General features: G+C 53.8%; 1 protein-coding gene across 3 annotated transcripts in view; it reads right to left on the reverse strand.

Moving 5' to 3' along the window:
* LOC144732943 (CYFIP-related Rac1 interactor A-like) overlaps window positions 1-14,955 on the reverse strand; it is a 60,723-nt gene that overhangs the window by 36,603 nt on the left and 9,165 nt on the right. Inside the window, exon 2 of one of the 3 annotated variants that reach the window (XM_078614635.1) lies at window positions 3,223-3,291. The exons of 1 other annotated variant lie outside the window; for it this stretch is intronic. The gene's annotated coding sequence lies outside the window, so the exon portion shown is untranslated. Of the gene's footprint in view, window positions 1-3,201; window positions 3,292-14,955 lie in introns of all 3 variants that reach the window. One more of the 3 variants, XM_078614620.1, reaches the window with a different exon arrangement.

The following is a 14,955-nucleotide window of genomic DNA, read 5'->3' on the forward strand; positions in this document are numbered from 1 at the left end:
ACTCAGCCCCCGTCACGCGCGCACGCCCCCCAGGATAGCTCACGGCAAAGGTGCAGTCCTGCAATTCTTTTCTCACGCCACTGCTGGCAGAAGGGCATTCATCAGGGCGACCTCTTGGAAGAGGTTGAAACACCCCACCGCACGCGACCTGGCGATAACCGCGGTGCATCGATCAATACCGCCGGGTAGACGGAGGCGGACATTTGAGAAGCTCGCACCTTCGTTACAACTGCCGCGCCGGGAGATCGAATCGAGCACAGACGCGAGCACAGACGTGCTAACCACGACACCGCTGTGGCAGCGTGCAGGGTACAGTTACTCCGCTTGTCGGCCACGGGAGCGCCGCGCCGGTCCGTCAACGTGCGACAGCTGCTCGCGCTCGTGCAGAGCAAGGGGACACGGGGGCCCAGAGGCCCCGTCCGCCACCGAGCCGGGCACCGCAATACCGATTGCAGCGTGGCATTCAACGCCTCCGCCACGCGATAGCCGCTCATCGCCTCGAACGGCGCACGTTTTGAATCGTCAAAGTCAACAGCCAGACAGCGATCTACTGCTCTATGACCATGGAGGTGGTGGCCATCTCACGGTTACAGTCCTGAGCAAGTGCTGGGGAATTCCACATTCCTGTAGCAGGAACGAGTCAGTGCTCCCTAACAGCACTTTCTCTAACGCTAAACGGCGGCTATCTCTGTCTCGGGAACAAGTGTTGTGAACACCTCGACAGGACAGCCGTCTCACGGCGATGACTGTGCGTGACGATGGCGCCAGCTCTCTCCTAATGAGCACGGGAAAATCACGGCCGATAATGTCCCTAATTAATTATTGAGGCGGAGATCCAAGCCGCGGTGTTTCCTGCGTCGTGCAGCTCCGTGAGCCCCGACTTCCCAGCAAACAAAAATAGCACGGGGACAGTGGCGACTCGCTCGCGATGGATCGTGGAGACGAGCGGGCATTCCACTTGAGGATCAGCAATGGCAAATTAATTAAACTATAAAATATTCAAACATTAAAAAAAAAATAACCAGGTAAGGCCCACTGAGCTATATAGCTCTTTTTTGGAAGTGATCTGGCCCCAAATGATAGCTCAACGAAGTGGCTTATCACGTGGAAATGTACAGCAGGATTAATACTCTTAAACGCATGTTTCTAAACAGTGTTATGAGAATTGTCAGAGGCAAGAGCGTGACATATTTGTGGAATCGAGCAAGGCTAAGATAAGAACCTGGGAAGAGAGACGACGGGAGGGAATTAAACCACGGGGCGGAACGCGTGGCGCTGCGCAGGCTTCGTGTGATGGTATTGTTGCCGCCCGACTCATTAATGGCACAGAATGGTATGCGCTTGCTAGCAATTAACATTCAACGATTTGACCTCTTAGAGATCCAAAGATTTGCAACGATGCGAGGTTGCAATTCAATACATTTTTAGTAATTTCTACAGTTTCTCCTCTGTATTGTTGCCTGCCTCGTTTGTCAAATCTCTTTCGCTCCACGAGCCTCAACGTAGTGTGGGCATGTCGTTTGCATGAACAGGCAGTCGCCAATTCTCAAGCTGACGCAGAGGCTTTCACGACCAAAGTCATGATTCACATTTCACGATCACTTTGCATGGATCGCCGCGCAGGTCTCATGCCGGTCTTCATCTCTGCCCTCTGACGCCCAACAGCGCCAATCAAATAAAATTGTCGTGTGGGTAAAACATTGATTTGGTTCTTCAGCGAACCAGAGGAGGAATGTTTAAATCTCAAGCGCAGCGCTCGCGAGTGCCGGGCGGCTGGGTGCCGTCTCCAGCGGAACCTCGAACACAATCGTCAACATGTTGCTTGCCTACAGCGCTTAAAATGATGTTGCCAATCGCAGTGGCTCCACGTAAAATTACAAAATGTGTTGCCATTTTTTCATCTCTCGTTGCCGCTAAAAGCATTTGCAGTGCACTTTTAGTTGAACAGAATAACGCAACGAGCAAGTGATGTATGTTCACATACACAATGCACATTGTGTGTATGTACACACACACAATGCCCATTGTGTAAAACACATTTCACATCTCGTAATTTTTCTGGAAGACCTCCAACAAGTGAACGAGCGACCAAATTAAACATGAACAATATTTAACATCACAGTTATAATTGCACCGCCTGATTTAACCCTCTCCTACTAAGCAGAGGAATCTTTAATGCCGGAATTAATCACGTAAATTTTTTTTATTTTAATTCGGTCTTGCCCGAGTGCAAATAACATGACGTCTGAGCCGCGGTGTGTTCCTCTTCCCGCATTGTAGCGATATTCCACCGTCGTGGTGGCCACCCTAACCACCTCCATTTAATTAACAGCCCTGAGCAACACACTGCTGGATTTAGACCTTCCCAAAGGCGACTCGCCTAAACCATTTTATTAGTCCCATCGTTTTGTTTTTGTATGTTGTATTCTCCTGCAAGATGTGGGCGAGGAAGGTTCCCCGTGCGCCGCGTGGCACGCGACTGTCCCACCGTCTACGGAAGATGCCGGCAGCAGGGAGGGCGGCAGTCGCTTTGGCTTCCCCGCACCGCCCCCGCGCTCTCCTCCCCACGAGGCTGCAAACACTCCGCGTTGTGTGTGCGCAGCGAGCGCGATGCCTTCATTGTGCATTAAAGCGCGCCGATGGAACAGGAATGCATCAAGCGGCCTCTTGTGCGATGACTCAGACAGAGCCGCTATTAAATAATCCAGCGGCAAGCCGCTGCGGCTTAGCTTGCTAATACCCGGCCCTAATCGCTAATGGTGCAAGTTTATAAAACGTGCAATTAGTACCGCGTTTAGTCTATGAGAAGCTTTATTGGAATGGCCGAATCATCTACCATTGTGCTACCGGTTCTGTAGCCAGCGAGGGCGCAGGCGGTGTAGCTGCACCGGGGCACATGGGCCGGAGGGGAATTGTACGTTTTGGGCCCCGTTTGATCGCTTGCAGCAGGACCCACGCTACGGGACCTGTACCAGGGACTCGACTTGGTTCCATAGGTGGACGCAGTTCATTCCGGACGTCCCCAACAACGGAGCTGCTTCCAAGGGAAGGAAAATGTTATCAGCATCACAAAAGAGGACCCCCTCCTCCTCCTTGCAGAGTGCAATGTCACAACTCCCGACGAATCCGAAGCAGAGGAGGAAACTTGGCGCGCATCTCCACACGACATACGGAGCGACCCAAGCGATGCGACGCGGTTACCCGTGGCCACGTTCCACGCACGTTTCCACCGTCTCCACGCCTTCCTCGCCCCGCGCCAATCGCTCGCTCCCCCGCACGGCACTCGGGAGGCTGTGAAGACACGTGCAGGTCTGATGAGTGGACACGTCTCGCAGGGTTTCCAATTCGTGCACAGCTGACATTTTTTACAACAAAACACCGCAAGTTCGTATGCAAATGGTCAAAAAGAAACATGAATTAATAGCAAGTAAGTGTTTAAATCATTGTTAGACTTGCAAGAATTATTATTATTTGGTTTATCCAGAAACAAACGCCTCGCTGATTATCAGCACTACGTTGAGATGTTTGCACAATTCCATTAATCATCGTTTGGAATGTGGGAGGAAACCGGAGCATCCAGAGAAACCGTGAAGGGATAATGCTCAAAGCCCCAGGGATTCACAAAGAATCCACATCTCGGCTACTGCACAGCGCACACCTACAACGCGTGGCACTGCCAGACAGTACTAACCAGGCTCAACCCGACTCAGCGGCAGACATCTCACGAGACCGGGCGTGCTCAGGGTAATTTTGTAATTTCAAAACAACCTTCGGGTCAGTGTCCACAATGCATGCGGGGCCACGGCAGGCGGATAAACCTCACTGGCACCAGAGCTCACAGGCACACACGCCGTTTTATGCAACGTGGACGGCCGTATTGATTGATTGACTGGTTTCTATCGTGACGCACGACGCAGTGAGTCGCAACTTTGAGACTAAACTATTTTTATTTTAGCAGGTAGGGCCCATTGAGCTATGTAGTTCTTTTTCAGAAGCGACCTGGCCACAAATGATAGCTCAACGAAGTGGCTTATCATCATGTGGAAATTTATAGTAGCCAAATACTACAAACGAACGTTGATTCTAAATGTGGAGGGAAAAACCGCAGGACCTGGCGGAAAATCCACGTGGCCACGGGCAGAGAGACACGCAAACTCAAAATATACAAATCGGCGTCGGGGTCGAGATCGAACCCACGACCTCCTGCATACCAGGCGAGGGAGTTAACATCTCATAGCCACCGCGGTGCCCCTTTGGTCTCGTCGCATCTCCGAGCGCCCACTTCCAGCGCAGTCAGCGAGCAGCCGCTTCCGCCTCTCTCCCCAGCAGCGGCACGGAGGAGCGGCGCACGCGGCGACTCATTCTCTCCTTCGACGCCGCGCGGAACAAAAATGAAAAGTGGCACTCCTGCGCGGTGCACATAAGGCGGGTGCCGTGCCACGCTGCCACCGACACATCCGCGGGGCGGTTCGACATAGCCAATTTATAATTTCATTCCTAATTTAATTTTTTATTTCATTCACACCGATGCCATAGCGAGGAGCCATTACGTGTGGATGTGAACGCTAAAATCAACTTACTACCCCAAAAGAGAAACTTCAAACAGAGATAGCACGCCGTGCAGGACCATAAGGCAAATTCCCGCAGCTTACAGCGGGAGTTTGTCAATGCGTCCAACCACACAGCGGCACAGGTGTGAAGTGTACAGGGGGTGCGACTGCACGGGGGCCCATGTGCTGGAGTGGCCGAGGCGCCGGGCTACGTAGACGGGGTCTATTGGACGGGGCGGCCCATTTCGTTTACTGTATCAAATGTACGGATGTTTAACTTCCTTCGCACCGTACGTAGCCGACCGTGCTAATCGGCATGTGAAGCGAAACGCCACCACAACCACCACCACCGTCAACAGTTTCCACTCGCCGCGGTTGGGCAGCTTGCCGGGTTGGGGTCACAGCTGGCGGTGCCGCTGGCTCCACGGGCGACCCAGCGGAGGGTCGCCGGGGGCCTTCCGTCCGGATCCCGCTGCTCCTGGTGGCGCTCGCTGGGCGGCTCGGCCCACGAGCAATGGGCGCAGTTGCACTGCCTGCACGCTCGGTAGCTACTGCATGCTAGTCGATTATGTATGTAGTGCGAAAGAAGTTCAACGTACATGTGGGCAACGTTACTGCGATAGCAGCCACACTTGACCGCAGAGATCACCTCCCGCAGCACCCGACGGTTCACCTCCGACTGCGTGATGCATCCAGTCCCAACCACTTTGGTCTCTCTCCCTCGTCTGGGCTCGTGGACGCCGCTGAGACGGTCGACCCCGCGCTCATAAGAATCGTCAGCAGCAAAGAATTTGCCTCCGTAATTATCGTTGAGAGCGAGGAGCTGACACGTACCATATAAATCACGCGCACGCCACCTGTTTTATTAACAGTGAGCAATGAGAGTCACCATCGTAGCCCCCCGAATCAGCTGCACGCAACGACATTTACTTAACCTTGTACGGACACAAACAGATACAATCTCTCCCGCGCGCGAAGGCCGTTCAAGGAAGGGACTGTCAATGTACATATTCACGTATTATCTCGAAGTAAAGGATTGATCATTTTTAAATTACGTTACGTCTAGGACACTGCATCACTGGCCTGTCATCCTACGCTTATCAATCATAATCAGCACGCTTTAGCACCCAACGTTTCCTGACAATGTCGCTTCACATCTCCAGAAATTCACCGAGCGGCTCCACCTTGAAGCCGTCCGCCGGCTCGCTCAGCAGCCTCGACGAACGGATAAACGTCACCGATCCACTCCGCGCAACAGAAGTACGGCAGAAGACGATTTCATAACATTCAGAGCCACGGCCACGCTCCGACCGTCACGGCCACGGCGCTCCGCCCCGCAGCTCCCCGCAGTCTCCGGCGAACGCCGCGGGTCGCGCCGACGCCGACTAAATTATCCGCTACGGAACGCCCTCTCGGCGAAACAACCGGGCCTCTGGCATTGACGGCTCCTCCGCTACGGCGCGGGAAGAAGGGTCGCGACCTCATCCCCGCGCTCCCCCAGCTCCGCTCCGCGACCTCCAAAGCCATCGGCGCCTCGCACCGACATCACGGCGCAGGGCGCGTGGATCAGTTCTATCGGGCCCCGTCGAATTCTTTGAGCGCGCGACGCTTTGATGCGTAAAAAAAACGTTCAAGACAACAAAACGCACGTATTCCCCAGCCCCACGCTAAGCCCCAGACACTTATATCAAACCGCACGCAAAATTGCATTGTCGTCTACATTATTCACTCTGCATGCTCACTCCCAGTAGCAGAGGGAGTTGTGCAATTTGTGGGGTCGAACTGCAGCGCATCGCCTGTGAAGCGGCCCCGGCCATGCCCCCTTCACCAACACGCATTGACTGGTACGGCGAAGTATGGTCCAACAACCCCCATTGGACGACAGGAGTGGGAAGGCCTTCATACAGCAGTGGATTGACAAGGATTTGTAAAAAAGTATTTCTAATCGTAGTGCAATTGTACGTCACATATGTATTTGCGAGTATTCATCATCATCATCAAAATCAGCTGTGACCAATCGACTGCTGGATGAAGGTCTACCCAAGCCGCTGCCATCTCTCCGGGTCCTGTGATGTAACGATCCACTTGGCATCGGCACACGAGCCAATCTCTTCGCTGCATCTCACCGTTTTGTTTAACCTGGGACGCAGCATTTCTTACCATTCGCATGACAGAATAGAAACAACTTCTCTTGGCTGTGCAGTGTTGACGATGGGGAAGAAGGAAGCATGGACGTGAGGAGTTGCCGGATCCCTCATCCTCCACGTCGCCTCTCCGGGCGCCCAGGGGAAGGAACCGAGACGCCGGTGCCCAGCTTCACACAGCTGCTGCCATCGCTGATGCTCTTCTGCTGTCATCGCTGCTGCTGCTGCTGCAGCCAGCGTTTGATGTCGGCAGCAATGAACCCGGAGCGCGTCGCGCACACCCAGGCCCGGACACGGTCCGCTCACCCCGCTGTGAGAGGCTGCTCGAATAAAGGGGGCGCGACGCTCCGTGCACTCCGTGCGTGCCGGTACCGGTCTGGCGAGCGGCACCCGAGAATGGGACCCGGACAAAGGGCTCTCTCATCATCAGCGGGCTGCGGGGTCTTTGAGGGGACCTGTAAAATGCCCCGTGACAAATGCTAAACTGCTGACATTTCTATTGTGCGGGATTTTGGCGGTTTGAGCCGTACACAGCTCTCGATGTGCTCAGAGTTGTGCTGCTATGTGCTGTTTGTCAAACGTTTCGCTCAACGTGCCAGGAGCATGTGGAGCTGGAATGGAACTGCGGCTGTTTCTGTATCGGCGGATGACGGAGTGTATCGCAAAGCCCTCCGATCATCAATCAAGGGATGCTCCTGTGGTGTAACGTTTGATACACTGGACTTGCAATCCAGAGGTCGTCGGTTTGATTCCATCTCCCAGCACGGCAGTTGAAGCAATGGTGCAGGTTTCTCAAACCCCCCCCCATCCCCTCTGTCCACCCAGCAGCAGTGAAACAAATGGGTTCACTGCAGTTAGGTCTATCATCAGGTCGCGCGTGGTGGGGTAAAGTGTGGGTATTCTAGAGTGGAGGAGTATGCCAAAACACCCTCTAGAGGGGCCCTCTCAAGCTTCCGCTCATGGAGCGTACTATGATGATGGTACTATGATGGTACTCTGGGATTACACGCCACAGTGGCCCAAGCTGTACAGTATAATCATTTTTATTTCACCTGAAATGGAATTAAAATATGGATTTTCAATTACATATTCCAGTCCCCTCTGGAAGTGCAAATTGCTTGAGAGTGGAGAAGTTTAATTGCGTAATATAATGACAGCTCTGCAAAGCGGTAGCAGACCGCACCGCGTCTTGTCTGGCATGATGCCCGACGTTTCGCTCCACATGCTGGTGGCTTATTCAACACATCGAAGAGCTACACAGCACAACCGTGAAACCCCACGCAGTGGCATCACAAGCTGGCCAGGGCTGCGAGCTCCCAGTCAATGGGCAGCACAGCCAAGGATGCGGTCTACAGATAGATTCGGTCCACTAAATGCATAGAGACTGTCTGTGGAGTCCCTATGTCCGTATGCTATCTGCCCCGTGCGGGTGGGTTTTCTCCGGGTCCTCCACTTTCCTCCGTTCATTCATGGAATTGGCCGAATGTCCCGATCCAGGACCCTCCTGACAAAGTCTTCTGAATAAATAACTGACATCAGTAATTGGCACGCAGCAGATGTTTAAGGACCGTGCTATCTATTTAACTTTGGCATTTAAATACAGACACATTTCATATGCAGGTTCTGCTCTTCGCACCAACCCAGGGCACGTGATTTAGTGCCCGATGCTGTCCAGCACGTTTGCACACTTAAAAGCCTTTCTGATAAGATTGTAGGAATCAATCAACGTGCAGCCCTCTAACAGGTCGCTCACGCTGAAAATGCCTCCACTGGGAGGGAGCTCGAGAGCACCCCCGCACATATTATTGGGCCGACTCTTTCACGCCGGCTAGACATCTCAGAAGAGGTATTGTGTAGGCTGCGAGAAACACCCCCGATCGTGGCGTTAGAGGTCACGTCCCAGCGTCTGCATGCCCTTGAGCGTGCAGGCATCACACACCGCAGGCATCACACACCGCGCTGCAGGCATCACACACCGCAGGCATCACACACCGCGCTGCAGGCATCACACACCGCAGCGGCGGTGTCCCACAAGCGCTGGGTCCTGGCCCCCTTCCCCCGTGCATACAGTGAGCAGAGGCTGTACGCTGTGACATTATTATGCTGCGGCTGTATGGCGATGTAGTCATGTAGCCTAGCAACCACGCACACTGTTGACTCTCTTGCCATTTCCCTAAAGCAATGCGCACGCCGACATCTGCTAATACAAATGGCTGGGCGGCTCACGGCCACTCTAGTGGTCTAACTGACATGTGTGTGTGTGTGCGTATGACCTACCGAGGCCTCTAATGGACCAACACCTCCCTCCGTCCAATTCCTCAGAGCTTCGACACCAAACGCTCACCGCCGCCGCTGCTTTACCAGCGTCGGGCTGCGACGCCGAAACGTGCACGCGGGCGCGTGCACGTGGCCCCGCTGCCAAATCCACTGCTGGATGAGGACCTCCCCGCGCTGCGTGGATCCCGGCGGCAATTTGACCGCGCTGCACCGCGCAGGTTAAGACGACGCGGGGACGCTTTGTCGAACGAAAGAGAAATGGTTGTGGCTAAAGAGCGAGCCGTATCAAGCGAGACGTGCAAGCGCTGCGGTTTGCCTCTCTTCGCGTCTCCACGTACGAGCCATTTTTTATTATTATAGAAATAGCACACGACCCTCACTGGAAATGGGGATCGTTTGCAATGACTCAGGAGCCATGTGATCCAGGAGAGGCGATGCTCGTAACGCGAAGCGGTGCGACGGCCAACCTCCGAGATCTCTTCCAGTGACCATGGCCCACACATCAGGGGGTAGCACTGTCCCACTCCCACTGCCACTCAGAGCAATGTCCATCGCATGACAGTCAAGCCGATACTTTTCATTCTCAGCGCTGGCATTCAGTCAGAGTAAATTCAGAACCTAACTAAATATTGTATAATAATGTGTTTTATTATTGATGACCAGGCAGTGACCATCCACTTGCTACACCTGGTTTACACTCACAGGCAGCCGAAACCTGGGTTCGAACCCAGGACCTCAGCGGTGCCGGCTTAGCGTCCCGGCCACCTCGCGGGTAACGGCGAGGAGAGCGCGGCGCGTCACGTGACACGCTGCGTCTTTATAGGGCCCAACAGCGTCGGCAGAGACGAACAGTGTTCTCGTTCCGTCCCCGCAGTCCAATTCGCGGAAACGTTTTGCGTAAGCAGGGAGAGACAAATCACGGCGCGGTGGCGCTGGGCTGCTTTATTGACGAGCCTCAGCTGCCGGTGGGAGCTCTAATTGCAATCGCGCACGGAGAGAGCAACCTTTGCTTTTGTTTTCAATTGTGCACCACGCATGTTCCGATAAGTAGGGGTGCGAACCGACCTCCGTGGCTGTTGCCTGTGCGTACAAGTGCCCACCTACGAGTGCCCACCTGCGGGTGCTCTGTGGTCTGGAAAGTGCCTCTTCGGTGGAAGTTTACGATGGGATCGGACGGCAGTTGGACATTGATCAGTCTCGTGTTTTATGTTCCTGCTCAGACACAGCGTATTTGGAACTGCCAACGACGTGGATGAGACGCAAGGCCATGACGCGTTGCTCAGAGTTCAGTCGATGCTCATTGTCAATTGCTCGAGACACGCGGCTTGTGGGAGTTTTTAATAAGCACGAGGACCTTCCGAGTGCCGTGGCCACGTGTTCTCGTTACGGAGAAGCAAAGTCCCCCCTCCCCACCTCTTGCACCTCGGTGTGAACTGCATCGCAGCACCACTGGGTGTCAGGAACATCACACTGTGCTAAAATAAGTGCCACGGGGCACACTAAAGACGCACTCTCGCAATCCTTCTCTCACGCTATACAGTTACAATGCACTCCACTATGCTACAAGATCACAATGTCCATTAAATCAGTGCGTATGCACAATAAGAAGTAGTGATATGAACAACAGAAAGTAAGAAAATCCACATGGCCAAATGTCGCCCTTGCGAACCCTGCTGACCAAAGCAGTCAGCTGCCTATCTTCGAACAATTACCGTGTACCGATATTCCAAGTAAAAGAGCAAGTCAAATAATTTTCTCTTCATTGTACAAAGCGGTGCACCATAATTAAGGTTTGAAAATCCGCACGTGGTCAAAGGATTTTAATATTGGCACACGCCTACTGATGGTAAATTGTGACAGCCCACAAGAGTTGCCGAGCATACAATGTAACGTTCTGCTAATTTCACACGGAAGCGTCCCCGCTGACCGCGACAATGACGAGGTCGGAGCGACATGGGAAGCGGGGCTGGGCGAGGCTGCGTCTCTACGGCTCGTTTGCAAAGTTGGCCGTCGGCGGGCCACGTGCAGCTGCCGAGGCATGCGGCGGGCGGTGGAGGGGCGGCACACCCAGTCATCGGCACACCCACCCCCTCTCTCTCGCACACGAGCGCAGCGATGCGGCAAAAGGGCACGGCCGCCCCCCACCGGCCCGCACTTCCTCATTCCACTTGCGGGGCGGTAATCGTCGCGAGAGCGCCGCGGGCCCGCTCCTCGATCCCCGTGTCGCCGTGTCGGTGGCCACGTTTCGACGCTTTCGATCGTCAGACGACCGGCGCGACCGCTCGCCGTCCACTTCCACAACCGGTGGTTTGACGAGGAGGTGGCCACGGACGGCCCAGAGGTCAGGGACCCTGAGCTGCCACCGCTGAGATCCCAGGTTCCACTCGGTGATTCAGCCACCACCCGTGATTAAACAAAGTTTTTCAAGTGTAGAGAGTTGGTAGTCACAGCCCCGGTCACGAATCGACCGCCCAGGAAAAAATAAAGCCGTCACATTAAGTTTGGTCATGCACTCAATTTGGCTAAACTCCAGCTCAGAGAATTAAACATTGGTTTGGCCATCATGCGACGAGGATGACTCTCTGTGGTATGGCGGATTTCACCCACGAGGTTTACCACATCTGCCGAAAACATCACGAGCAGTACCGCTACAACACAAACGCATTTACAACCATTCTCAATACACCCCCCCCCCATGCCATGTTGGTCATGGCGTGGTTTTCTTTACCATACTTCACCACATTGGTCAGTGCGGGTCATTGGGGTGGATGACAGGACCGGTTCTGACATCGCTTGCCGCTGATGTCAGACGTGGCAGGGAATCCAACTCGGGTCGCCGGGTAATTGGCGAAGTGCGGCAACTACTGCTCCACCCCACAATGTAGATGCCCGATGCAAACGGAGCAATGGCATTGCTCTGCCGACCTACAGGTCCCCCCTTGGTGATGTTGGCAACGTGGGCCTAGGAACAGCCTTGGCTGTTTGGCTGAGAGCCTCTTCATTGTTTAAATAGCTCCGTAATGAAACAGTGGAGCGGCGGTTCGTACATTGTGGTCTGAACCCAGCGACCTGAGTTCCATTCCCAACCATAGCCAACATGAGCGGTGAGTCAGCCTCAACTAGGCCTGCACCCACCACCTCTGCCTGCTTCACCAACTGGCCCCGACCAGCGTGGTGAAGTATGGTCAAACAAACCCCATGACCAACACAGCATGGAGATGCCTTCATCCAGCAGTGAACTTAGATGGTCTGGAATGTACTATTCAATGTATAGTAATATATGTATACATAATGGACAGATGCATATATATTATACACACGTACATACTAAGAATTAATTAAATAATGTATTCACACACAAGTACATTATGCACCTCTTTTCAAATATAGTACCATACACAAGGACAGGACTTCATTCAGCAAGGCTGCTAAATGATGATGATGATGACGATGCCTCCAGCAGAAGGAGAGCTATCGCAAGCCTAACTTACTCAGCTGGCCATATCACCTCGCCGAGTGTCACAAGAGACGAGATGTGCAGGGGTTCAGGAGAAGCTGAAATAGCATTTGATGACAGTTGAAAATGCCTCAACTAATTAGCCATTAATCTTGGCTTTTAATTGGCAAACGAGGGAATACCGGAGGAAACTATTAGCGGAGCGATGTCGCCGTCTTCTCCGCGTAAATAAAACACGAGGCCGTTACGCGTATCGCGCCGTCCCCATTAATTTGCCACGGAAGCCCGCAGACGAATCGCGTACGGGTTCGCACCCCCGTCCGTGTCTCTGCATTTAGACTCCTGCGTCTCAGAGCACGCCCGCCTCAGTGCGGCCATCCCGCGGCGAGTCCGCGGGAGCTCGTGGGCGCTCCTCCGCCCCCCGCGACAACGCAGCGATACGCAGGCAACGTGAAACCCTCCGACTTGAAAGGCTGCACAATGATGGATGTGCAGGGATGCCCAGAGGTAGAGGTGGTGGGGGAGGGCAAAAGGAGGAATTGTCCCCTCTCCTCACATAAATAGGACCCAAGAACAGGCCTGGCTTTTGTCACTCGTGAGTCAGGCCCCCCCACCCCGCCCCTCACGTGCAACGTGCAATTCCACCAGAGTCACCAGGTATCTCTGTGGCAGCTCTGGCTGTGTCCACGGATTCCGTTCCAATTTGACTTTCGTTGTTTTTTTCAGCCCCCACCAGCTGAGGGTGTGCGGGCAATGTTTATTTCTGCGTCACGACTCGTTCGCGGCGTCTGGGTGAGAAAAATTACGAAGCGTTATGACCACGGGCAGCGCATAAATGACTGCCGCCGGGTTCAAAAGTGCCCCGTCACAGTCGGACCTTTCATTTCAAGGACGGCATGAAAGCGCCCGATCCCTCCCGCTGCATCGAGCGAGCAACGGGCGAGGAAAGACCCTCGCCATTCAGGCCCCGTCGCTGGAGCACGAGATGAAACGCACGCGGCCTCTAAGAGAAACACGTCGAATTTTTCCGCCGACAGACGGCCCCCAGATGGAACGGTTCCATATTTTTTTGTATTTTCTGCGCTTCGCGACGGCGAAGCACCATTTGCGCATGACAATTACGGCGTGCCGTCGCAGGCGCTCGAGGAAAAATAATCTGCAGCATCATGCCCGAGAGGGGGGAGGCCGCCGCCGCAGCAGCAGCAGCGCTATCGCTCTGCAACAAGTGCAGCGGACCGCAGGGCCCCCGTCGCCACAACGGCCGAGGAGTGGCTCAGTCACCTGGCCGTCGGTCAGCGCCGCACTCCCGTGATCCTCCGCAAAATCCGACAGCGAGGAGCCCCCCCCCACCCAACACACCTGCATCATCGTCAACGCCCCCCACACTCATCCCTCGTCCCCGTGAAAGCCCAGGCCGGCGGACGTGCCGACAAGCGTGCCGATTATTTATTTGCCTTCCTCTTGCATTCCTTCTGATCTTCAGTGCCAAGGGTGATGGAGACCTCGCCCGACCAATGAAGAAAGGCGGCGCGAGTATGAAGAGCTAATGGCCTTAAAAGCTGAGAGGTGGCTGTGTGGATCAGAGGTCAGTGCGCTGAGCTGGCAAGACTGAGATCCTGGGCTTGAATGTGTTTCGGCTGCCTGAGATTAAACCGGGTTACCAAGTGTAGCGAGTTGAGGGTCTCAGCTCGGTCACGAAGGACTGCACACAAAAACCATGGCATGAAATTAGTGTCTGCACTTAATTTGGGTAAATACGGGCTCTGAAAATTAAATATATCGGGTCACTCTCAGTAGCAGAGCGGTGGGAGAGTGCAGCCCTCCACTCTATTGGCCAGAGGTCACCTGAAGGGATTTGAGGGGTAGCTCTGTGACATCCACTTCTGCGAGTCGTCCTCTAACATTAAGGGTCGCACTGCACTGTGAGAGATCCGAACGGATTCGTCGTCTCGTGGCGTGATGACTCCAACAGCACGACGAGGATGAAACTGTAGAAAAGGATTAAAATAAATGAAAGGGACTAATTCAAAATAGACTCAAACCTCAAAAGCTGAGCTATGCGATTGTTCCTAGTGTCCTGTGCCTTACGAAGCGAATGGATCACCACCCGCATGAGGCATCAATTTGACAAGCAGGAGAGGCAACGAGTGAGTGAATGAGTGAATTAATAAGTGAGTGAGTGAATGAGTGAGTGAATGATCGAGCCCACTCTTGGCCACGTGTGAAGTGTATGGTGGTGACAGAGAGCAGGGTACTAGGATGTGCCCACAGTTCTACGGCGCAGTCCAGGGCCACAAATCGATCACGGGAATGTCACCGAGGTGACAGGCACTGCATCAACCGTGAGGGGTTTTGAGATTTCCTTGTTTCAGCTTCCTGTCCATTGCTGTTGCTGCCTGTGGCAAAAAAAACAAAAACGTGAGGAAAAAAAAACCACGCCCGTGGCTACAACCTTCAACGGCCAGAAACTGGAAACCGATATCCGTTGCTTGAAAGCGTCGCAGTAAAAATAATGTTTGCAGGGAAA

This window comes from Lampetra planeri, chromosome 2 (genome assembly GCF_965212315.1).
Source record: "Lampetra planeri chromosome 2, kcLamPlan1.2.h2, whole genome shotgun sequence".
Lineage (NCBI taxonomy): Eukaryota > Metazoa > Chordata > Hyperoartia > Petromyzontiformes > Petromyzontidae > Lampetra > Lampetra planeri.